We start from the raw sequence: 23,981 nt of genomic DNA, 5'->3' as shown, positions 1-23,981 counted from the left end.
GCTTTGGACACGTCTTACAGGAAGTCAGCCCTTATTTATATATTTCTGCAGTGGCTGAAGCTTAATGAGAAAGAGTAACAAGTTGTTCATAACAGCATAAGAAACACATTGTGCATTTTCTCTCAAATACTCCTTCACTTTGTGCCAAAAGAAATACCAAGGTGAATACCTAGGCCACAGATTCAAGCTAAAGATCTTCCTGCTGAATGCAAGGCGCAATAAAAACTGCATATCGCTGGACTAAAGCATTCCTTGCATAGCCTCTAACATCATAACATAACTGAGCTGCTAGCAGCAAGCTAACCAATACCTTTCTGAAATGAGAATGACATGTGCTTATCTGCTCAATCAGTGCTCAATTGGCTCGATCAGGCGAGATTTAGAAAAGGTGGAAAGGGTCCAAGTGGATGCCCCTTCCTTTTTAGGGTGGGTCCTGCTCACTATCATAGGATTGCTTGTAAAAGTGGCCAGGGTCAGAGGAAAAGCTGCCAACACTTCTTAGCGTTCTCTATAGATGCAGCCATTTTCTGTGACTGTAATTTCGGCCTTTTCCCAGAAGTCTCTATTCTGCCTATGCAAATTAACAAAAGCAGTGCTTATTCCTCACTTGCTCAAATGTCCTTCCTGTCCAGAAAGCTCTGATTAAGCATGCTTATTTTCTTTTTCTGGGATATTTTAAATTGTTTCGCTGTCCAGTCTGTGGCAGTAGAAAGCTGCTTATGATGCCAGGTTTTGATGAATCCCCAAGGTACAAGTACAGAGGAATATATCAGTCTCTAGGATATGGAACTTTTAGCTAACACATCACAATATGTGATGCTTGCCAAGAAAACACTACATTCTGGAGCGCTGATGATCAGAACATTCTGCTCCTGAAGGATAGAAAAGACAGCTTGATTGAAATAAAGTCTGTTTATATTGACGCTCTCTCTCTCCCTATATATACATACATGCGTACACACACACACACAGGTATGTCATGCATTTCTTCAGATTTGTTTCAACCATTTACCATTTATTGGAGAATCCCTACTTTTCAAGTGACTGCAAATGAAGTCATCTCTGGCACTTTTTGTGCAAAGTAAGAGACACACATGACACCTTTTTATAAAAGTCATCGGTTTCTTTGTTACTGTGTACTTTCAAAGCATGGGGCTTTCACACGTCAGGTAAACCTGATTACCACTACACAACAAAAGCAGATGCAGCTTTCTTATCTATGTCGTGATAGAACAGTTGTGAATTGAGTAGAAGAAGGGCCCTGATGTGATACTTATTACATGCAGCCTGTAAGATAGTCAAACATGCAGGCTAGGAAGGAAGATGCAAATATCAATGTATTAGAAAAACACCTAAAGGCGAGTGATATGCTTTAATTCATGCATGGCTAGGAAAAATCGCCATACTGTTGCAAACATTCTTACACCACCAACTGGAAATAAATGATTCTGACATTAAACGTAAAGGTGACAATGCATTTGTATCATCACCTTGAGAAGGATCATCTTGGAATTGAGCCGAGGGCCTCTGCACTCAAAGCCAGAAACACTCCACTAAAATAAGATTCCTGTTGGTGCCAACAATTCTCCATGTTAATGCTTGTTCTAGGTGAGCAGTGAACCGATTGCAGGGCTCTTTTGAAAGCAAGGTCTGAGAACCAACAGATACATCCACACGCCGATTACTTTAGTGTTTTGAGAGAATTCCCTTTCTTGGAACGAGATTGCATGAAATAATCTTCAGGGCTTGGACAATTCCATGGCAAAACGGCACCTATCAACATTGTAGCCAACACAATATAACAACTGTTTCTGCCCGGTTTCAAACCGGGGACCTTTCGCGTGTGAGGCAAACGTGATAACCACTACACTACAGAAACAGATACCTACAGTTGATTTTTCTGTAATGAAACTGCTCCGAACTGGCTATTCCATGGGCCTCTGGCTTTAGATTTCTTTCATGCAACCTGCCCGACATCCCTAGCTGAACGCTCGTACATGCCATGCAAGACCAGATGTTTGGTATTAGCTCAGACTGGGCAGGGCTGAAGCATGAGACTCTAGCAAAGAATTATCCACTACTGCAAAGAAAAAATTGATGTTGGTTTTGAAACGCAAACTTCAAAACAACTTGAAAAGAGTACCAAGAAAAGGGCTCGTCCGGGATTTGAACCCGGGACCTCTCGCACCCAAAGCGAGAATCATACCCCTAGACCAACGAGCCCTCAAAATCCTCTTACCTCTCAAAAGCTAATACCGGCTCTAAGCCCGCAATGAAGATCATGCTGGTATCTTTATGATGCTTGGTCTGTGAATACGCATGAAAGTCAGTCTCAACTTACCCTTTCTCAAACGATAGCACTATCATTTACAAGTGTCTCCTTTTATTCCGTCCCAGCTTTGGACACGTCTTACAGGAAGTCAGCCCTTATTTATATATTTCTGCAGTGGCTGAAGCTTAATGAGAAAGAGTAACAAGTTGTTCATAACAACATAAGAAACACATTGTGCATTTTCTCTCAAATACTCCTTCACTTTGTGCCAAAAGAAATACCAAGGTGAATACCTAGGCCACAGATTCAAGCTAAAGATCTTCCTGCTGAATGCAAGGCGCAATAAAAACTGCATATCGCTGGACTAAAGCATTCCGTGCATAGCCTCTAACATCATAACATAACTGAGCTGCTAGCAGCAAGCTAACCAATACCTTTCTGAAATGAGAATGACATGTGCTTATCTGCTCAATCAGTGCTCAATCAGGCTCGATCAGGCGAGATTTAGAAAAGGTGGAAAGGGTCCAAGTGGATGCCCCTTCCTTTTTAGGGTGGGTCCTGCTCACTATCATAGGATTGCTTGTAAAAGTGGCCAGGGTCAGAGGAAAAGCTGCCAACACTTCTTAGCGTTCTCTATAGATGCAGCCATTTTCTGTGACTGTAATTTCGGCCTTTTCCCAGAAGTCTCTATTCTGCCTATGCAAATTAACAAAAGCAGTGCTTATTCCTCACTTGCTCAAATGTCCTTCCTGTCCAGAAAGCTCTGATTAAGCATGCTTATTTTCTTTTTCTGGGATATTTTAAATTGTTTCGCTGTCCAGTCTGTGGCAGTAGAAAGCTGCTTATGATGCCAGGTTTTGATGAATCCCCAAGGTACAAGTACAGAGGAATATATCAGTCTCTAGGATATGGAACTTTTAGCTAACACATCACAATATGTGATGCTTGCCAAGAAAACACTACATTCTGGAGCGCTGATGATCAGAACATTCTGCTCCTGAAGGATAGAAAAGACAGCTTGATTGAAATAAAGTCTGTTTATATTGACGCTCTCTCTCTCCCTATATATACATACATGCGTACACACACACACACAGGTATGTCATGCATTTCTTCAGATTTGTTTCAACCATTTACCATTTATTGGAGAATCCCTACTTTTCAAGTGACTGCAAATGAAGTCATCTCTGGCACTTTTTGTGCAAAGTAAGAGACACACATGACACCTTTTTATAAAAGTCATCGGTTTCTTTGTTACTGTGTACTTTCAAAGCATGGGGCTTTCACACGTCAGGTAAACCTGATTACCACTACACAACAAAAGCAGATGCAGCTTTCTTATCTATGTCGTGATAGAACAGTTGTGAATTGAGTAGAAGAAGGGCCCTGATGTGATACTTATTACATGCAGCCTGTAAGATAGTCAAACATGCAGGCTAGGAAGGAAGATGCAAATATCAATGTATTAGAAAAACACCTAAAGGCGAGTGATATGCTTTCATTCATGCATGGCTAGGAAAAATCGCCATACTGTTGCAAACATTCTTACACCACCAACTGGAAATAAATGATTCTGACATTAAACGTAAAGGTGACAATGCATTTGTATCATCACCTTGAGAAGGATCATCTTGGAATTGAGCCGAGGGCCTCTGCACTCAAAGCCAGAAACACTCCACTAAAATAAGATTCCTGTTGGTGCCAACAATTCTCCATGTTAATGCTTGTTCTAGGTGAGCAGTGAACCGATTGCAGGGCTCTTTTGAAAGCAAGGTCTGAGAACCAACAGATACATCCACACGCCGATTACTTTAGTGTTTTGAGAGAATTCCCTTTCTTGGAACGAGATTGCATGAAATAATCTTCAGGGCTTGGACAATTCCATGGCAAAACGGCACCTATCAACATTGTAGCCAACACAATATAACAACTGTTTCTGCCCGGTTTCGAACCGGGGACCTTTCGCGTGTGAGGCGAACGTGATAACCACTACACTACAGAAACAGATACCTACAGTTGATTTTTCTGTAATGAAACTGCTCCGAACTGGCTATTCCATGGGCCTCTGGCTTTAGATTTCTTTCATACAACCTGCCCGACATCCCTAGCTGAACGCTCGTACATGCCATGCAAGACCAGATGTTTGGTATTAGCTCAGATTGGGCAGGGCTGAAGCATGAGACTCTAGCAAAGAATTATCCACTACTGCAAAGAAAAAATTGATGTTGGTTTTGAAACGCAAACTTCAAAACAACTTGAAAAGAGTACCAAGAAAAGGGCTCGTCCGGGATTTGAACCCGGGACCTCTCGCACCCAAAGCGAGAATCATACCCCTAGACCAACGAGCCCTCAAAATCCTCTTACCGCTCAAAAGCTAATACCGGCTCTAAGCCCGCAATGAAGATCATGCTGGTATCTTTATGATGCTTGGTCTGTGAATACGCATGAAAGTCAGTCTCAACTTACCCTTTCTCAAACGATAGCACTATCATTTACAAGTGTCTCCTTTTATTCCGTCCCAGCTTTGGACACGTCTTACAGGAAGTCAGCCCTTATTTATATATTTCTGCAGTGGCTGAAGCTTAATGAGAAAGAGTAACAAGTTGTTCATAATAACATAAGAAACACATTGTGCATTTTCTCTCAAATACTCCTTCACTTTGTGCCAAAAGAAATACCAAGGTGAATACCTAGGCCACAGATTCAAGCTAAAGATCTTCCTGGTGAAGGCAAGGCGCAATAAAAACTGCATATCGCTGGACTAAAGCATTCCTTGCATAGCCTCTAACATCATAACATAACTGAGCTGCTAGCAGCAAGCTAACCAATACCTTTCTGAAATGAGAATGACATGTGCTTATCTGCTCAATCAGTGCTCAATCAGGCGAGATTTAGAAAAGGTGGAAAGGGTCCAAGTGGATGCCCCTTCCTTTTTAGGGTGGGTCCTGCTGACTATCATAGGATTGCTTGTAAAAGTGGTCAGGGTCAGAGGAAAAGCTGCCAACACTTCTTAGCGTTCTCTATAGATGCAGCCATTTTCTGTGACTGTAATTTCGGCCTTTTCCCAGAAGTCTCTATTCTGCCTATGCAAATTAACAAAAGCAGTGCTTATTCCTCACTTGCTCAAAGGTCCTTCCTGTCCAGAAAGCTCTGATTAAGCATGCTTATTTTCTTTTTCTGGGATATTTTAAATTGTTTCGCTGTCCAGTCTGTGGCAGTAGAAAGCTGCTTATGATGCCAGGTTTTGATGAATCCCCAAGGTACAAGTACAGAGGAATATATCTGTCTCTAGGATATGGAACTTTTAGCTAACACATCACAATATGTGATGCTTGCCAAGAAAACACTACATTCTGGAGCGCTGATGATCAGAACATTCTGCTCCTGAAGGATAGAAAAGACAGCTTGATTGAAATAAAGTCTGTTTATATTGACGCTCTCTCTCTCCCTATATATACATACATGCATACACACACACACACAGGTATGTCATGCATTTCTTCAGATTTGTTTCAACCATTTACCATTTATTGGAGAATCCCTACTTTTCAAGTGACTGCAAATGAAGTCATCTCTGGCACTTTTTGAGCAAAGTAAGAGACACACATGACACCTTTTTATAAAAGTCATCGGTTTCTTTGTTACTGTGTACTTTCAAAGCATGGGGCTTTCACACGTCAGGTAAACCTGATTACCACTACACAACAAAAGCAGATGCAGCTTTCTTATCTATGTCGTGATAGAACAGTTGTGAATTGAGTAGAAGAAGGGCCCTGATGTGATACTTATTACATGCAGCCTGTAAGATAGTCAAACATGCAGGCTAGGAAGGAAGATGCAAATATCAATGTATTAGAAAAACACCTAAAGGCGAGTGATATGCTTTAATTCATGCATGGCTAGGAAAAATCGCCATACTGTTGCAAACATTCTTACACCACCAACTGGAAATAAATGATTCTGACATTAAACGTAAAGGTGACAATGCATTTGTATCATCACCTTGAGAAGGATCATCTTGGAATTGAGCCGAGGGCCTCTGCACTCAAAGCCAGAAACACTCCACTAAAATAAGATTCCTGTTGGTGCCAACAATTCTCCATGTTAATGCTTGTTCTAGGTGAGCAGTGAACCGATTGCAGGGCTCTTTTGAAAGCAAGGTCTGAGAACCAACCGATACATCCACACGCCGATTACTTTAGTGTTTTGAGAGAATTCCCTTTCTTGGAACGAGATTGCATGAAATAATCTTCAGGGCTTGGACAATTCCATGGCAAAACGGCACCTATCAACATTGTAGCCAACACAATATAACAACTGTTTCTGCCCGGTTTCGAACCGGGGACCTTTCGCGTGTGAGGCGAACGTGATAACCACTACACTACAGAAACAGATACCTACAGTTGATTTTTCTGTAATGAAACTGCTCCGAACTGGCTATTCCATGGGCCTCTGGCTTTAGATTTCTTTCATGCAACCTGCCCGACATCCCTAGCTGAACGCTCGTACATGCCATGCAAGACCAGATGTTTGGTATTAGCTCAGATTGGGCAGGGCTGAAGCATGAGACTCTAGCAAAGAATTATCCACTACTGCAAAGAAAAAATTGATGTTGGTTTTGAAACGCAAACTTCAAAACAACTTGAAAAGAGTACCAAGAAAAGGGCTCGTCCGGGATTTGAACCCGGGACCTCTCGCACCCAAAGCGAGAATCATACCCCTAGACCAACGAGCCCTCAAAATCCTCTTACCGCTCAAAAGCTAATACCGGCTCTAAGCCCGCAATGAAGATCATGCTGGTATCTTTATGATGCTTGGTCTGTGAATACGCATGAAAGTCAGTCTCAACTTACCCTTTCTCAAACGATAGCACTATCATTTACAAGTGTCTCCTTTTATTCCGTCCCAGCTTTGGACACGTCTTACAGGAAGTCAGCCCTTATTTATATATTTCTGCAGTGGCTGAAGCTTAATGAGAAAGAGTAACAAGTTGTTCATAATAACATAAGAAACACATTGTGCATTTTCTCTCAAATACTCCTTCACTTTGTGCCAAAAGAAATACCAAGGTGAATACCTAGGCCACAGATTCAAGCTAAAGATCTTCCTGGTGAAGGCAAGGCGCAATAAAAACTGCATATCGCTGGACTAAAGCATTCCTTGCATAGCCTCTAACATCATAACATAACTGAGCTGCTAGCAGCAAGCTAACCAATACCTTTCTGAAATGAGAATGACATGTGCTTATCTGCTCAATCAGTGCTCAATCAGGCGAGATTTAGAAAAGGTGGAAAGGGTCCAAGTGGATGCCCCTTCCTTTTTAGGGTGGGTCCTGCTGACTATCATAGGATTGCTTGTAAAAGTGGTCAGGGTCAGAGGAAAAGCTGCCAACACTTCTTAGCGTTCTCTATAGATGCAGCCATTTTCTGTGACTGTAATTTCGGCCTTTTCCCAGAAGTCTCTATTCTGCCTATGCAAATTAACAAAAGCAGTGCTTATTCCTCACTTGCTCAAAGGTCCTTCCTGTCCAGAAAGCTCTGATTAAGCATGCTTATTTTCTTTTTCTGGGATATTTTAAATTGTTTCGCTGTCCAGTCTGTGGCAGTAGAAAGCTGCTTATGATGCCAGGTTTTGATGAATCCCCAAGGTACAAGTACAGAGGAATATATCAGTCTCTAGGATATGGAACTTTTAGCTAACACATCACAATATGTGATGCTTGCCAAGAAAACACTACATTCTGGAGCGCTGATGATCAGAACATTCTGCTCCTGAAGGATAGAAAAGACAGCTTGATTGAAATAAAGTCTGTTTATATTGACGCTCTCTCTCTCCCTATATATACATACATGCGTACACACACACACACAGGTATGTCATGCATTTCTTCAGATTTGTTTCAACCATTTACCATTTATTGGAGAATCCCTACTTTTCAAGTGACTGCAAATGAAGTCATCTCTGGCACTTTTTGTGCAAAGTAAGAGACACACATGACACCTTTTTATAAAAGTCATCGGTTTCTTTGTTACTGTGTACTTTCAAAGCGTGGGGCTTTCACACGTCAGGTAAACCTGATTACCACTACACAACAAAAGCAGATGCAGCTTTCTTATCTATGTCGTGATAGAACAGTTGTGAATTGAGTAGAAGAAGGGCCCTGATGTGATACTTATTACATGCAGCCTGTAAGATAGTCAAACATGCAGGCTAGGAAGGAAGATGCAAATATCAATGTATTAGAAAAACACCTAAAGGCGAGTGATATGCTTTCATTCATGCATGGCTAGGAAAAATCGCCATACAGTTGCAAACATTCTTACACCACCAACTGGAAATAAATGATTCTGACATTAAACGTAAAGGTGACAATGCATTTGTATCATCACCTTGAGAAGGATCATCTTGGAATTGAGCCGAGGGCCTCTGCACTCAAAGCCAGAAACACTCCACTAAAATAAGATTCCTGTTGGTGCCAACAATTCTCCATGTTAATGCTTGTTCTAGGTGAGCAGTGAACCGATTGCAGGGCTCTTTTGAAAGCAAGGTCTGAGAACCAACAGATACATCCACACGCTGATTACTTTAGTGTTTTGAGAGAATTCCCTTTCTTGGAACGAGATTGCATGAAATAATCTTCAGGGCTTGGACAATTCCATGGCAAAACGGCACCTATCAACATTGTAGCCAACACAATATAACAACTGTTTCTGCCCGGTTTCGAACCGGGGACCTTTCGCGTGTGAGGCGAACGTGATAACCACTACACTACAGAAACAGATACCTACAGTTGATTTTTCTGTAATGAAACTGCTCCGAACTGGCTATTCCATGGGCCTCTGGCTTTAGATTTCTTTCATGCAACCTGCCCGACATCCCTAGCTGAACGCTCGTACATGCCATGCAAGACCAGATGTTTGGTATTAGCTCAGACTGGGCAGGGCTGAAGCATGAGACTCTAGCAAAGAATTATCCACTACTGCAAAGAAAAAATTGATGTTGGTTTTGAAACGCAAACTTCAAAACAACTTGAAAAGAGTACCAAGAAAAGGGCTCGTCCGGGATTTGAACCCGGGACCTCTCGCACCCAAAGTGAGAATCATACCCCTAGACCAACGAGCCCTCAAAATCCTCTTACCTCTCAAAAGCTAATAACGGCTCTAAGCCCGCAATGAAGATCATGCTGGTATCTTTATGATGCTTGGTCTGTGAATACGCATGAAAGTCAGTCTCAACTTACCCTTTCTCAAACGATAGCACTATCATTTACAAGTGTCTCCTTTTATTCCGTCCCAGCTTTGGACACGTCTTACAGGAAGTCAGCCCTTATTTATATATTTCTGCAGTGGCTGAAGCTTAATGAGAAAGAGTAACAAGTTGTTCATAACAGCATAAGAAACACATTGTGCATTTTCTCTCAAATACTCCTTCACTTTGTGCCAAAAGAAATACCAAGGTGAATACCTAGGCCACAGATTCAAGCTAAAGATCTTCCTGCTGAATGCAAGGCGCAATAAAAACTGCATATCGCTGGACTAAAGCATTCCTTGCATAGCCTCTAACATCATAACATAACTGAGCTGCTAGCAGCAAGCTAACCAATACCTTTCTGAAATGAGAATGACATGTGCTTATCTGCTCAATCAGTGCTCAATCAGGCTCGATCAGGCGAGATTTAGAAAAGGTGGAAAGGGTCCAAGTGGATGCCCCTTCCTTTTTAGGGTGGGTCCTGCTGACTATCATAGGATTGCTTGTAAAAGTGGCCAGGGTCAGAGGAAAAGCTGCCAACACTTCTTAGCGTTCTCTATAGATGCAGCCATTTTCTGTGACTGTAATTTCGGCCTTTTCCCAGAAGTCTCTATTCTGCCTATGCAAATTAACAAAAGCAGTGCTTATTCCTCACTTGCTCAAATGTCCTTCCTGTCCAGAAAGCTCTGATTAAGCATGCTTATTTTCTTTTTCTGGGATATTTTAAATTGTTTCGCTGTCCAGTCTGTGTCAGTAGAAAGCTGCTTATGATGCCAGGTTTTGATGAATCCCCAAGGTACAAGTACAGAGGAATATATCAGTCTCTAGGATATGGAACTTTTAGCTAACACATCACAATATGTGATGCTTGCCAAGAAAACACTACATTCTGGAGCGCTGATGATCAGAACATTCTGCTCCTGAAGGATAGAAAAGACAGCTTGATTGAAATAAAGTCTGTTTATATTGACGCTCTCTCTCTCCCTATATATACATACATGCGTACACACACACACACAGGTATGTCATGCATTTCTTCAGATTTGTTTCAACCATTTACCATTTATTGGAGAATCCCTACTTTTCAAGTGACTGCAAATGAAGTCATCTCTGGCACTTTTTGTGCAAAGTAAGAGACACACATGACACCTTTTTTTAAAAGTCATCGGTTTCTTTGTTACTATGTACTTTCAAAGCATGGGGCTTTCACACGTCAGGTAAACCTGATTACCACTACACAACAAAAGCAGATGCAGCTTTCTTATCTATGTCGTGATAGAACAGTTGTGAATTGAGTAGAAGAAGGGCCCTGATGTGATACTTATTACATGCAGCCTGTAAGATAGTCAAACATGCAGGCTAGGAAGGAAGATGCAAATATCAATGTATTAGAAAAACACCTAAAGGCGAGTGATATGCTTTCATTCATGCATGGCTAGGAAAAATCGCCATACTGTTGCAAACATTCTTACACCACCAACTGGAAATAAATGATTCTGACATTAAACGTAAAGGTGACAATGCATTTGTATCATCACCTTGAGAAGGATCATCTTGGAATTGAGCCGAGGGCCTCTGCACTCAAAGCCAGAAACACTCCACTAAAATAAGATTCCTGTTGGTGCCAACAATTCTCCATGTTAATGCTTGTTCTAGGTGAGCAGTGAACCGATTGCAGGGCTCTTTTGAAAGCAAGGTCTGAGAACCAACAGATACATCCACACGCCGATTACTTTAGTGTTTTGAGAGAATTCCCTTTCTTGGAACGAGATTGCATGAAATAATCTTCAGGGCTTGGACAATTCCATGGCAAAACGGCACCTATCAACATTGTAGCCAACACAATATAACAACTGTTTCTGCCCGGTTTCAAACCGGGGACCTTTCGCGTGTGAGGCGAACGTGATAACCACTACACTACAGAAACAGATACCTACAGTTGATTTTTCTGTAATGAAACTGCTCCGAACTGGCTATTCCATGGGCCTCTGGCTTTAGATTTCTTTCATGCAACCTGCCCGACATCCCTAGCTGAACGCTCGTACATGCCATGCAAGACCAGATGTTTGGTATTAGCTCAGACTGGGCAGGGCTGAAGCATGAGACTCTAGCAAAGAATTATCCACTACTGCAAAGAAAAAATTGATGTTGGTTTTGAAACGCAAACTTCAAAACAACTTGAAAAGAGTACCAAGAAAAGGGCTCGTCCGGGATTTGAACCCGGGACCTCTCGCACCCAAAGCGAGAATCATACCCCTAGACCAACGAGCCCTCAAAATCCTCTTACCTCTCAAAAGCTAATACCGGCTCTAAGCCCGCAATGAAGATCATGCTGGTATCTTTATGATGCTTGGTCTGTGAATACGCATGAAAGTCAGTCTCAACTTACCCTTTCTCAAACGATAGCACTATCATTTACAAGTGTCTCCTTTTATTCCGTCCCAGCTTTGGACACGTCTTACAGGAAGTCAGCCCTTATTTATATATTTCTGCAGTGGCTGAAGCTTAATGAGAAAGAGTAACAAGTTGTTCATAACAACATAAGAAACACATTGTGCATTTTCTCTCAAATACTCCTTCACTTTGTGCCAAAAGAAATACCAAGGTGAATACCTAGGCCACAGATTCAAGCTAAAGATCTTCCTGCTGAATGCAAGGCGCAATAAAAACTGCATATCGCTGGACTAAAGCATTCCTTGCATAGCCTCTAACATCATAACATAACTGAGCTGCTAGCAGCAAGCTAACCAATACCTTTCTGAAATGAGAATGACATGTGCTTATCTGCTCAATCAGTGCTCAATCAGGCGAGATTTAGAAAAGGTGGAAAGGGTCCAAGTGGATGCCCCTTCCTTTTTAGGGTGGGTCCTGCTGACTATCATAGGATTGCTTGTAAAAGTGGTCAGGGTCAGAGGAAAAGCTGCCAACACTTCTTAGCGTTCTCTATAGATGCAGCCATTTTCTGTGACTGTAATTTCGGCCTTTTCCCAGAAGTCTCTATTCTGCCTATGCAAATTAACAAAAGCAGTGCTTATTCCTCACTTGCTCAAAGGTCCTTCCTGTCCAGAAAGCTCTGATTAAGCATGCTTATTTTCTTTTTCTGGGATATTTTAAATTGTTTCGCTGTCCAGTCTGTGGCAGTAGAAAGCTGCTTATGATGCCAGGTTTTGATGAATCCCCAAGGTACAAGTACAGAGGAATATATCTGTCTCTAGGATATGGAACTTTTAGCTAACACATCACAATATGTGATGCTTGCCAAGAAAACACTACATTCTGGAGCGCTGATGATCAGAACATTCTGCTCCTGAAGGATAGAAAAGACAGCTTGATTGAAATAAAGTCTGTTTATATTGACGCTCTCTCTCTCCCTATATATACATACATGCATACACACACACACACAGGTATGTCATGCATTTCTTCAGATTTGTTTCAACCATTTACCATTTATTGGAGAATCCCTACTTTTCAAGTGACTGCAAATGAAGTCATCTCTGGCACTTTTTGAGCAAAGTAAGAGACACACATGACACCTTTTTATAAAAGTCATCGGTTTCTTTGTTACTGTGTACTTTCAAAGCATGGGGCTTTCACACGTCAGGTAAACCTGATTACCACTACACAACAAAAGCAGATGCAGCTTTCTTATCTATGTCGTGATAGAACAGTTGTGAATTGAGTAGAAGAAGGGCCCTGATGTGATACTTATTACATGCAGCCTGTAAGATAGTCAAACATGCAGGCTAGGAAGGAAGATGCAAATATCAATGTATTAGAAAAACACCTAAAGGCGAGTGATATGCTTTCATTCATGCATGGCTAGGAAAAATCGCCATACTGTTGCAAACATTCTTACACCACCAACTGGAAATAAATGATTCTGACATTAAACGTAAAGGTGACAATGCATTTGTATCATCACCTTGAGAAGGATCATCTTGGAATTGAGCCGAGGGCCTCTGCACTCAAAGCCAGAAACACTCCACTAAAATAAGATTCCTGTTGGTGCCAACAATTCTCCATGTTAATGCTTGTTCTAGGTGAGCAGTGAACCGATTGCAGGGCTCTTTTGAAAGCAAGGTCTGAGAACCAACAGATACATCCACACGCCGATTACTTTAGTGTTTTGAGAGAATTCCCTTTCTTGGAACGAGATTGCATGAAATAATCTTCAGGGCTTGGACAATTCCATGGCAAAACGGCACCTATCAACATTGTAGCCAACACAATATAACAACTGTTTCTGCCCGGTTTCGAACCGGGGACCTTTCGCGTGTGAGGCGAACGTGATAACCACTACACTACAGAAACAGATACCTACAGTTGATTTTTCTGTAATGAAACTGCTCCGAACTGGCTATTCCATGGGCCTCTGGCTTTAGATTTCTTTCATGCAACCTGCCCGACATCCCTAGCTGAACGCTCGTACATGCCATGCAAGACCAGATGTTTGGTATTAGCTCAGATTGGGCAGGGCTGAAGCATGAGACTCTAGCAAAGAATTATCCACTACTGCAAAGAAAAAATTGATGTTGGTTTTGAAACGCAAACTTCAAAACAACTTGAAAAGAGTACCAAGAAAAGGGCTCGTCCGGGATTTGAACCCGGGACCTCTCGCACCCAAAGCGAGAATCATACCCCTAGACCAACGAGCCCTCAAAATCCTCTTACCGCTCAAAAGCTAATACTGGCTCTAAGCCCGCAATGAAGATCATGCTGGTATCTTTATGATGCTTGGTCTGTGAATACGCATGAAAGTCAGTCTCAACTTACCCTTTCTCAAACGATAGCACTATCATTTACAAGTGTCTCCTTTTATTCCGTCCCAGCTTTGGACACGTCTTACAGGAAGTCAGCCCTTATTTATATATTTCTGCAGTGGCTGAAGCTTAATGAGAAAGAGTAACAAGTTGTTCATAATAACATAAGAAACACATTGTGCATTTTCTCTCAAATACTCCTTCACTTTGTGCCAAAAGAAATACCAAGGTGAATACCTAGGCCACAGATTCAAGCTAAAGATCTTCCTGGTGAAGGCAAGGCGCAATAAAAACTGCATATCGCTGGACTAAAGCATTCCTTGCATAGCCTCTAACATCATAACATAACTGAGCTGCTAGCAGCAAGCTAACCAATACCTTTCTGAAATGAGAATGACATGTGCTTATCTGCTCAATCAGTGCTCAATCAGGCGAGATTTAGAAAAGGTGGAAAGGGTCCAAGTGGATGCCCCTTCCTTTTTAGGGTGGGTCCTGCTGACTATCATAGGATTGCTTGTAAAAGTGGTCAGGGTCAGAGGAAAAGCTGCCAACACTTCTTAGCGTTCTCTATAGATGCAGCCATTTTCTGTGACTGTAATTTCGGCCTTTTCCCAGAAGTCTCTATTCTGCCTATGCAAATTAACAAAAGCAGTGCTTATTCCTCACTTGCTCAAAGGTCCTTCCTGTCCAGAAAGCTCTGATTAAGCATGCTTATTTTCTTTTTCTGGGATATTTTAAATTGTTTCGCTGTCCAGTCTGTGGCAGTAGAAAGCTGCTTATGATGCCAGGTTTTGATGAATCCCCAAGGTACAAGTACAGAGGAATATATCAGTCTCTAGGATATGGAACTTTTAGCTAACACATCACAATATGTGATGCTTGCCAAGAAAACACTACATTCTGGAGCGCTGATGATCAGAACATTCTGCTCCTGAAGGATAGAAAAGACAGCTTGATTGAAATAAAGTCTGTTTATATTGACGCTCTCTCTCTCCCTATATATACATACATGCGTACACACACACACACAGGTATGTCATGCATTTCTTCAGATTTGTTTCAACCATTTACCATTTATTGGAGAATCCCTACTTTTCAAGTGACTGCAAATGAAGTCATCTCTGGCACTTTTTGTGCAAAGTAAGAGACACACATGACACCTTTTTATAAAAGTCATCGGTTTCTTTGTTACTATGTACTTTCAAAGCATGGGGCTTTCACACGTCAGGTAAACCTGATTACCACTACACAACAAAAGCAGATGCAGCTTTCTTATCTATGTTGTGATAGAACAGTTGTGAATTGAGTAGAAGAAGGGCCCTGATGTGATACTTATTACATGCAGCCTGTAAGATAGTCAAACATGCAGGCTAGGAAGGAAGATGCAAATATCAATGTATTAGAAAAACACCTAAAGGCGAGTGATATGCTTTCATTCATGCATGGCTAGGAAAAATCGCCATACTGTTGCAAACATTCTTACACCACCAACTGGAAATAAATGATTCTGACATTAAACGTAAAGGTGACAATGCATTTGTATCATCACCTTGAGAAGGATCATCTTGGAATTGAGCCGAGGGCCTCTGCACTCAAAGCCAGAAACACTCCACTAAAATAAGATTCCTGTTGGTGCCAACAATTCTCCATGTTAATGCTTGTTCTAGGTGAGCAGTGAACCGATTGCAGGGCTCTTTTGAAAGCAAGGTCTGAGAACCAACAGATACATCCACACGCCGATTACTTTAGTGTTTTGAGAGAATTCCCTTTCTTGGAACGAGATTGCATGAAATAATCTTCAGGGCTTGGACAATTCCATGGCAAAACGGCACCTATCAACATTGTAGCCAACACAATATAACAACTGTTTCTGCCCGGTTTCAAACCGGGGACCTTTCGCGTGTGAGGCGAACGTGATAACCACTACACTACAGAAACAGATACCTACAGTTGATTTTTCTGTAATGAAACTGCTCCGAACTGGCTATTCCATGGGCCTCTGGCTTTAGATTTCTTTCATGCAACCTGCCCGACATCCCTAGCTGAACGCTCGTACATGCCATGCAAGACCAGATGTTTGGTATTAGCTCAGACTGGGCAGGGCTGAAGCATGAGACTCTAGCAAAGAATTATCCACTACTGCAAAGAAAAAATTGATGTTGGTTTTGAAACGCAAACTTCAAAACAACTTGAAAAGAGTACCAAGAAAAGGGCTCGTCCGGGATTTGAACCCGGGACCTCTCGCACCCAAAGCGAGAATCATACCCCTAGACCAACGAGCCCTCAAAATCCTCTTACCTCTCAAAAGCTAATACCGGCTCTAAGCCCGCAATGAAGATCATGCTGGTATCTTTATGATGCTTGGTCTGTGAATACGCATGAAAGTCAGTCTCAACTTACCCTTTCTCAAACGATAGCACTATCATTTACAAGTGTCTCCTTTTATTCCGTCCCAGCTTTGGACACGTCTTACAGGAAGTCAGCCCTTATTTATATATTTCTGCAGTGGCTGAAGCTTAATGAGAAAGAGTAACAAGTTGTTCATAACAACATAAGAAACACATTGTGCATTTTCTCTCAAATACTCCTTCACTTTGTGCCAAAAGAAATACCAAGGTGAATACCTAGGCCACAGATTCAAGCTAAAGATCTTCCTGCTGAATGCAAGGCGCAATAAAAACTGCATATCGCTGGACTAAAGCATTCCTTGCATAGCCTCTAACATCATAACATAACTGAGCTGCTAGCAGCAAGCTAACCAATACCTTTCTGAAATGAGAATGACATGTGCTTATCTGCTCAATCAGTGCTCAATTGGCTCGATCAGGCGAGATTTAGAAAAGGTGGAAAGGGTCCAAGTGGATGCCCCTTCCTTTTTAGGGTGGGTCCTGCTCACTATCATAGGATTGCTTGTAAAAGTGGCCAGGGTCAGAGGAAAAGCTGCCAACACTTCTTAGCGTTCTCTATAGATGCAGCCATTTTCTGTGACTGTAATTTCGGCCTTTTCCCAGAAGTCTCTATTCTGCCTATGCAAATTAACAAAAGCAGTGCTTATTCCTCACTTGCTCAAATGTCCTTCCTGTCCAGAAAGCTCTGATTAAGCATGCTTATTTTCTTTTTCTGGGATATTTTAAATTGTTTCGCTGTCCAGTCTGTGGCAGTAGAAAGCTGCTTATGATGCCAGGTTTTGATGAATCCCCAAGGTACAAGTACAGAGGAATATATCAGTCTCTAGGATATGGAACTTTTAGCTAACACATCACAATATGTGATGCTTGCCAAGAAAACACTACATTCTGGAGCGCTGATGATCAGAACATTCTGCTCCTGAAGGATAGAAAAGACAGCTTGATTGAAATAAAGTCTGTTTATATTGACGCTCTCTCTCTCCCTATATATACATACATGCGTACACACACACACACAGGTATGTCATGCATTTCTTCAGATTTGTTTCAACCATTTACCATTTATTGGAGAATCCCTACTTTTCAAGTGACTGCAAATGAAGTCATCTCTGGCACTTTTTGTGCAAAGTAAGAGACACACATGACACCTTTTTATAAAAGTCATCGGTTTCTTTGTTACTGTGTACTTTCAAAGCATGGGGCTTTCACACGTCAGGTAAACCTGATTACCACTACACAACAAAAGCAGATGCAGCTTTCTTATCTATGTCGTGATAGAACAGTTGTGAATTGAGTAGAAGAAGGGCCCTGATGTGATACTTATTACATGCAGCCTGTAAGATAGTCAAACATGCAGGCTAGGAAGGAAGATGCAAATATCAATGTATTAGAAAAACACCTAAAGGCGAGTGATATGCTTTCATTCATGCATGGCTAGGAAAAATCGCCATACTGTTGCAAACATTCTTACACCACCAACTGGAAATAAATGATTCTGACATTAAACGTAAAGGTGACAATGCATTTGTATCATCACCTTGAGAAGGATCATCTTGGAATTGAGCCGAGGGCCTCTGCACTCAAAGCCAGAAACACTCCACTAAAATAAGATTCCTGTTGGTGCCAACAATTCTCCATGTTAATGCTTGTTCTAGGTGAGCAGTGAACCGATTGCAGGGCTCTTTTGAAAGCAAGGTCTGAGAACCAACAGATACATCCACACGCCGATTACTTTAGTGTTTTGAGAGAATTCCCTTTCTTGGAACGAGATTGCATGAAATAATCTTCAGGGCTTGGACAATTCCATGGCAAAACGGCACCTATCAACATTGTAGCCAACACAATATAACAACTGTTTCTGCCCGGTTTCGAACTGGGGACCTTTCGCGTGTGAGGCGAACGTGATAACCACTACACTACAGAAACAGATACCTACAGTTGATTTTTCTGTAATGAAACTGCTCCGAACTGGCTATTCCATGGGCCTCTGGCTTTAGATTTCTTTCATGCAACCTGCCCGACATCCCTAGCTGAACGCTCGTACATGCCATGCAAGACCAGATGTTTGGTATTAGCTCAGACTGGGCAGGGCTGAAGCATGAGACTCTAGCAAAGAATTATCCACTACTGCAAAGAAAAAATTGATGTTGGTTTTGAAACGCAAACTTCAAAACAACTTGAAAAGAGTACCAAGAAAAGGGCTCGTCCGGGATTTGAACCCGGGACCTCTCGCACCCAAAGCGAGAATCATACCCCTAGACCAACGAGCCCTCAAAATCCTCTTACCGCTCAAAAGCTAATACCGGCTCTAAGCCCGCAATGAAGATCATGCTGGTATCTTTATGATGCTTGGTCTGTGAATACGCATGAAAGTCAGTCTCAACTTACCCTTTCTCAAACGATAGCACTATCATTTACAAGTGTCTCCTTTTATTCCGTCCCAGCTTTGGACACGTCTTACAGGAAGTCAGCCCTTATTTATATATTTCTGCAGTGGCTGAAGCTTAATGAGAAAGAGTAACAAGTTGTTCATAACAACATAAGAAACACATTGTGCATTTTCTCTCAAATACTCCTTCACTTTGTGCCAAAAGAAATACCAAGGTGAATACCTAGGCCACAGATTCAAGCTAAAGATCTGCCTGGTGAAGGCAAGGCGCAATAAAAACTGCATATCGCTGGACTAAAGCATTCCTTGCATAGCCTCTAACATCATAACATAACTGAGCTGCTAGCAGCAAGCTAACCAATACCTTTCTGAAATGAGAATGACATGTGCTTATCTGCTCAATCAGTGCTCAATCAGGCGAGATTTAGAAAAGGTGGAAAGGGTCCAAGTGGATGCCCCTTCCTTTTTAGGGTGGGTCCTGCTGACTATCATAGGATTGCTTGTAAAAGTGGTCAGGGTCAGAGGAAAAGCTGCCAACACTTCTTAGCGTTCTCTATAGATGCAGCCATTTTCTGTGACTGTAATTTCGGCCTTTTCCCAGAAGTCTCTATTCTGCCTATGCAAATTAACAAAAGCAGTGCTTATTCCTCACTTGCTCAAAGGTCCTTCCTGTCCAGAAAGCTCTGATTAAGCATGCTTATTTTCTTTTTCTGGGATATTTTAAATTGTTTCGCTGTCCAGTCTGTGGCAGTAGAAAGCTGCTTATGATGCCAGGTTTTGATGAATCCCCAAGGTACAAGTACAGAGGAATATATCTGTCTCTAGGATATGGAACTTTTAGCTAACACATCACAATATGTGATGCTTGCCAAGAAAACACTACATTCTGGAGCGCTGATGATCAGAACATTCTGCTCCTGAAGGATAGAAAAGACAGCTTGATTGAAATAAAGTCTGTTTATATTGACGCTCTCTCTCTCCCTATATATACATACATGCATACACACACACACACAGGTATGTCATGCATTTCTTCAGATTTGTTTCAACCATTTACCATTTATTGGAGAATCCCTACTTTTCAAGTGACTGCAAATGAAGTCATCTCTGGCACTTTTTGAGCAAAGTAAGAGACACACATGACACCTTTTTATAAAAGTCATCGGTTTCTTTGTTACTGTGTACTTTCAAAGCATGGGGCTTTCACACGTCAGGTAAACCTGATTACCACTACACAACAAAAGCAGATGCAGCTTTCTTATCTATGTCGTGATAGAACAGTTGTGAATTGAGTAGAAGAAGGGCCCTGATGTGATACTTATTACATGCAGCCTGTAAGATAGTCAAACATGCAGGCTAGGAAGGAAGATGCAAATATCAATGTATTAGAAAAACACCTAAAGGCGAGTGATATGCTTTCATTCATGCATGGCTAGGAAAAATCGCCATACTGTTGCAAACATTCTTACACCACCAACTGGAAATAAATGATTCTGACATTAAACGTAAAGGTGACAATGCATTTGTATCATCACCTTGAGAAGGATCATCTTGGAATTGAGCCGAGGGCCTCTGCACTCAAAGCCAGAAACACTCCACTAAAATAAGATTCCTGTTGGTGCCAACAATTCTCCATGTTAATGCTTGTTCTAGGTGAGCAGTGAACCGATTGCAGGGCTCTTTTGAAAGCAAGGTCTGAGAACCAACAGATACATCCACACGCCGATTACTTTAGTGTTTTGAGAGAATTCCCTTTCTTGGAACGAGATTGCATGAAATAATCTTCAGGGCTTGGACAATTCCATGGCAAAACGGCACCTATCAACATTGTAGCCAACACAATATAACAACTGTTTCTGCCCGGTTTCGAACCGGGGACCTTTCGCGTGTGAGGCGAACGTGATAACCACTACACTACAGAAACAGATACCTACAGTTGATTTTTCTGTAATGAAACTGCTCCGAACTGGCTATTCCATGGGCCTCTGGCTTTAGATTTCTTTCATGCAACCTGCCCGACATCCCTAGCTGAACGCTCGTACATGCCATGCAAGACCAGATGTTTGGTATTAGCTCAGATTGGGCAGGGCTGAAGCATGAGACTCTAGCAAAGAATTATCCACTACTGCAAAGAAAAAATTGATGTTGGTTTTGAAAGGCAAACTTCAAAACAACTTGAAAAGAGTACCAAGAAAAGGGCTCGTCCGGGATTTGAACCCGGGACCTCTCGCACCCAAAGCGAGAATCATACCCCTAGACCAACGAGCCCTCAAAATCCTCTTACCGCTCAAAAGCTAATACTGGCTCTAAGCCCGCAATGAAGATCATGCTGGTATCTTTATGATGCTTGGTCTGTGAATACGCATGAAAGTCAGTCTCAACTTACCCTTTCTCAAACGATAGCACTATCATTTACAAGTGTCTCCTTTTATTCCGTCCCAGCTTTGGACACGTCTTACAGGAAGTCAGCCCTTATTTATATATTTCTGCAGTGGCTGAAGCTTAATGAGAAAGAGTAACAAGTTGTTCATAATAACATAAGAAACACATTGTGCATTTTCTCTCAAATACTCCTTCACTTTGTGCCAAAAGAAATACCAAGGTGAATACCTAGGCCACAGATTCAAGCTAAAGATCTTCCTGGTGAAGGCAAGGCGCAATAAAAACTGCATATCGCTGGACTAAAGCATTCCTTGCATAGCCTCTAACATCATAACATAACTGAGCTGCTAGCAGCAAGCTAACCAATACCTTTCTGAAATGAGAATGACATGTGCTTATCTGCTCAATCAGTGCTCAATCAGGCGAGATTTAGAAAAGGTGGAAAGGGTCCAAGTGGATGCCCCTTCCTTTTTAGGGTGGGTCCTGCTGACTATCATAGGATTGCTTGTAAAAGTGGTCAGGGTCAGAGGAAAAGCTGCCAACACTTCTTAGCGTTCTCTATAGATGCAGCCATTTTCTGTGACTGTAATTTCGGCCTTTTCCCAGAAGTCTCTATTCTGCCTATGCAAATTAACAAAAGCAGTGCTTATTCCTCACTTGCTCAAAGGTCCTTCCTGTCCAGAAAGCTCTGATTAAGCATGCTTATTTTCTTTTTCTGGGATATTTTAAATTGTTTCGCTGTCCAGTCTGTGGCAGTAGAAAGCTGCTTATGATGCCAGGTTTTGATGAATCCCCAAGGTACAAGTACAGAGGAATATATCAGTCTCTAGGATATGGAACTTTTAGCTAACACATCACAATATGTGATGCTTGCCAAGAAAACACTACATTCTGGAGCGCTGATGATCAGAACATTCTGCTCCTGAAGGATAGAAAAGACAGCTTGATTGAAATAAAGTCTGTTTATATTGACGCTCTCTCTCTCCCTATATATACATACATGCGTACACACACACACACAGGTATGTCATGCATTTCTTCAGATTTGTTTCAACCATTTACCATTTATTGGAGAATCCCTACTTTTCAAGTGACTGCAAATGAAGTCATCTCTGGCACTTTTTGTGCAAAGTAAGAGACACACATGACACCTTTTTATAAAAGTCATCGGTTTCTTTGTTACTATGTACTTTCAAAGCATGGGGCTTTCACACGTCAGGTAAACCTGATTACCACTACACAACAAAAGCAGATGCAGCTTTCTTATCTATGTCGTGATAGAACAGTTGTGAATTGAGTAGAAGAAGGGCCCTGATGTGATACTTATTACATGCAGCCTGTAAGATAGTCAAACATGCAGGCTAGGAAGGAAGATGCAAATATCAATGTATTAGAAAAACACCTAAAGGCGAGTGATATGCTTTCATTCATGCATGGCTAGGAAAAATCGCCATACTGTTGCAAACATTCTTACACCACCAACTGGAAATAAATGATTCTGACATTAAACGTAAAGGTGACAATGCATTTGTATCATCACCTTGAGAAGGATCATCTTGGAATTGAGCCGAGGGCCTCTGCACTCAAAGCCAGAAACACTCCACTAAAATAAGATTCCTGTTGGTGCCAACAATTCTCCATGTTAATGCTTGTTCTAGGTGAGCAGTGAACCGATTGCAGGGCTCTTTTGAAAGCAAGGTCTGAGAACCAACAGATACATCCACACGCCGATTACTTTAGTGTTTTGAGAGAATTCCCTTTCTTGGAACGAGATTGCATGAAATAATCTTCAGGGCTTGGACAATTCCATGGCAAAACGGCACCTATCAACATTGTAGCCAACACAATATAACAACTGTTTCTGCCCGGTTTCAAACCGGGGACCTTTCGCGTGTGAGGCGAACGTGATAACCACTACACTACAGAAACAGATACCTACAGTTGATTTTTCTGTAATGAAACTGCTCCGAACTGGCTATTCCATGGGCCTCTGGCTTTAGATTTCTTTCATGCAACCTGCCCGACATCCCTAGCTGAACGCTCGTACATGCCATGCAAGACCAGATGTTTGGTATTAGCTCAGACTGGGCAGGGCTGAAGCATGAGACTCTAGCAAAGAATTATCCACTACTGCAAAGAAAAAATTGATGTTGGTTTTGAAACGCAAACTTCAAAACAACTTGAAAAGAGTACCAAGAAAAGGGCTCGTCCGGGATTTGAACCCGGGACCTCTCGCACCCAAAGCGAGAATCATACCCCTAGACCAACGAGCCCTCAAAATCCTCTTACCTCTCAAAAGCTAATACCGGCTCTAAGCCCGCAATGAAGATCATGCTGGTATCTTTATGATGCTTGGTCTGTGAATACGCATGAAAGTCAGTCTCAACTTACCCTTTCTCAAACGATAGCACTATCATTTACAAGTGTCTCCTTTTATTCCGTCCCAGCTTTGGACACGTCTTACAGGAAGTCAGCCCTTATTTATATATTTCTGCAGTGGCTGAAGCTTAATGAGAAAG

General features: G+C 41.7%; 14 non-coding genes across 14 annotated transcripts; all 14 read right to left on the bottom strand.

Annotated features, from left to right (window-relative positions):
• Nucleotides 1–2,151: 2,151 nt before the first annotated feature.
• TRNAP-UGG (transfer RNA proline (anticodon UGG)) lies at nucleotides 2,152–2,223 on the bottom strand. Its single transcript has one exon. It is a non-coding gene; the product is annotated as a tRNA-Pro (tRNA).
• A 1,980-nt stretch (nucleotides 2,224–4,203) lies between these two features.
• TRNAV-CAC (transfer RNA valine (anticodon CAC)) lies at nucleotides 4,204–4,276 on the bottom strand. Its single transcript has one exon. It is a non-coding gene; the product is annotated as a tRNA-Val (tRNA).
• A 272-nt stretch (nucleotides 4,277–4,548) lies between these two features.
• Nucleotides 4,549–4,620, bottom strand: TRNAP-UGG (transfer RNA proline (anticodon UGG)). The gene has a single exon. It is a non-coding gene; the product is annotated as a tRNA-Pro (tRNA).
• A 1,970-nt stretch (nucleotides 4,621–6,590) lies between these two features.
• Nucleotides 6,591–6,663, bottom strand: TRNAV-CAC (transfer RNA valine (anticodon CAC)). The gene has a single exon. It is a non-coding gene; the product is annotated as a tRNA-Val (tRNA).
• Nucleotides 6,664–6,935: 272 nt separating this feature from the next.
• TRNAP-UGG (transfer RNA proline (anticodon UGG)) lies at nucleotides 6,936–7,007 on the bottom strand. Its single transcript has one exon. It is a non-coding gene; the product is annotated as a tRNA-Pro (tRNA).
• A 1,970-nt stretch (nucleotides 7,008–8,977) lies between these two features.
• On the bottom strand, nucleotides 8,978–9,050 carry TRNAV-CAC (transfer RNA valine (anticodon CAC)). The gene has a single exon. It is a non-coding gene; the product is annotated as a tRNA-Val (tRNA).
• Nucleotides 9,051–11,719: 2,669 nt separating this feature from the next.
• On the bottom strand, nucleotides 11,720–11,791 carry TRNAP-UGG (transfer RNA proline (anticodon UGG)). Its single transcript has one exon. It is a non-coding gene; the product is annotated as a tRNA-Pro (tRNA).
• Nucleotides 11,792–13,761: 1,970 nt separating this feature from the next.
• TRNAV-CAC (transfer RNA valine (anticodon CAC)) lies at nucleotides 13,762–13,834 on the bottom strand. Its single transcript has one exon. It is a non-coding gene; the product is annotated as a tRNA-Val (tRNA).
• Nucleotides 13,835–14,106: 272 nt separating this feature from the next.
• Nucleotides 14,107–14,178, bottom strand: TRNAP-UGG (transfer RNA proline (anticodon UGG)). Its single transcript has one exon. It is a non-coding gene; the product is annotated as a tRNA-Pro (tRNA).
• Nucleotides 14,179–16,493: 2,315 nt separating this feature from the next.
• Nucleotides 16,494–16,565, bottom strand: TRNAP-UGG (transfer RNA proline (anticodon UGG)). The gene has a single exon. It is a non-coding gene; the product is annotated as a tRNA-Pro (tRNA).
• Nucleotides 16,566–18,889: 2,324 nt separating this feature from the next.
• TRNAP-UGG (transfer RNA proline (anticodon UGG)) lies at nucleotides 18,890–18,961 on the bottom strand. Its single transcript has one exon. It is a non-coding gene; the product is annotated as a tRNA-Pro (tRNA).
• Nucleotides 18,962–20,931: 1,970 nt separating this feature from the next.
• On the bottom strand, nucleotides 20,932–21,004 carry TRNAV-CAC (transfer RNA valine (anticodon CAC)). The gene has a single exon. It is a non-coding gene; the product is annotated as a tRNA-Val (tRNA).
• A 272-nt stretch (nucleotides 21,005–21,276) lies between these two features.
• TRNAP-UGG (transfer RNA proline (anticodon UGG)) lies at nucleotides 21,277–21,348 on the bottom strand. Its single transcript has one exon. It is a non-coding gene; the product is annotated as a tRNA-Pro (tRNA).
• Nucleotides 21,349–23,663: 2,315 nt separating this feature from the next.
• Nucleotides 23,664–23,735, bottom strand: TRNAP-UGG (transfer RNA proline (anticodon UGG)). The gene has a single exon. It is a non-coding gene; the product is annotated as a tRNA-Pro (tRNA).
• Between the last annotated feature and the right edge of the window lie 246 nt (nucleotides 23,736–23,981).

Source organism: Triturus cristatus, chromosome 8, assembly GCF_964204655.1.
Source record: "Triturus cristatus chromosome 8, aTriCri1.1, whole genome shotgun sequence".
Classification (NCBI taxonomy): domain Eukaryota; kingdom Metazoa; phylum Chordata; class Amphibia; order Caudata; family Salamandridae; genus Triturus; species Triturus cristatus.
This window is presented reverse-complemented; position numbering and strand designations above follow the sequence as displayed.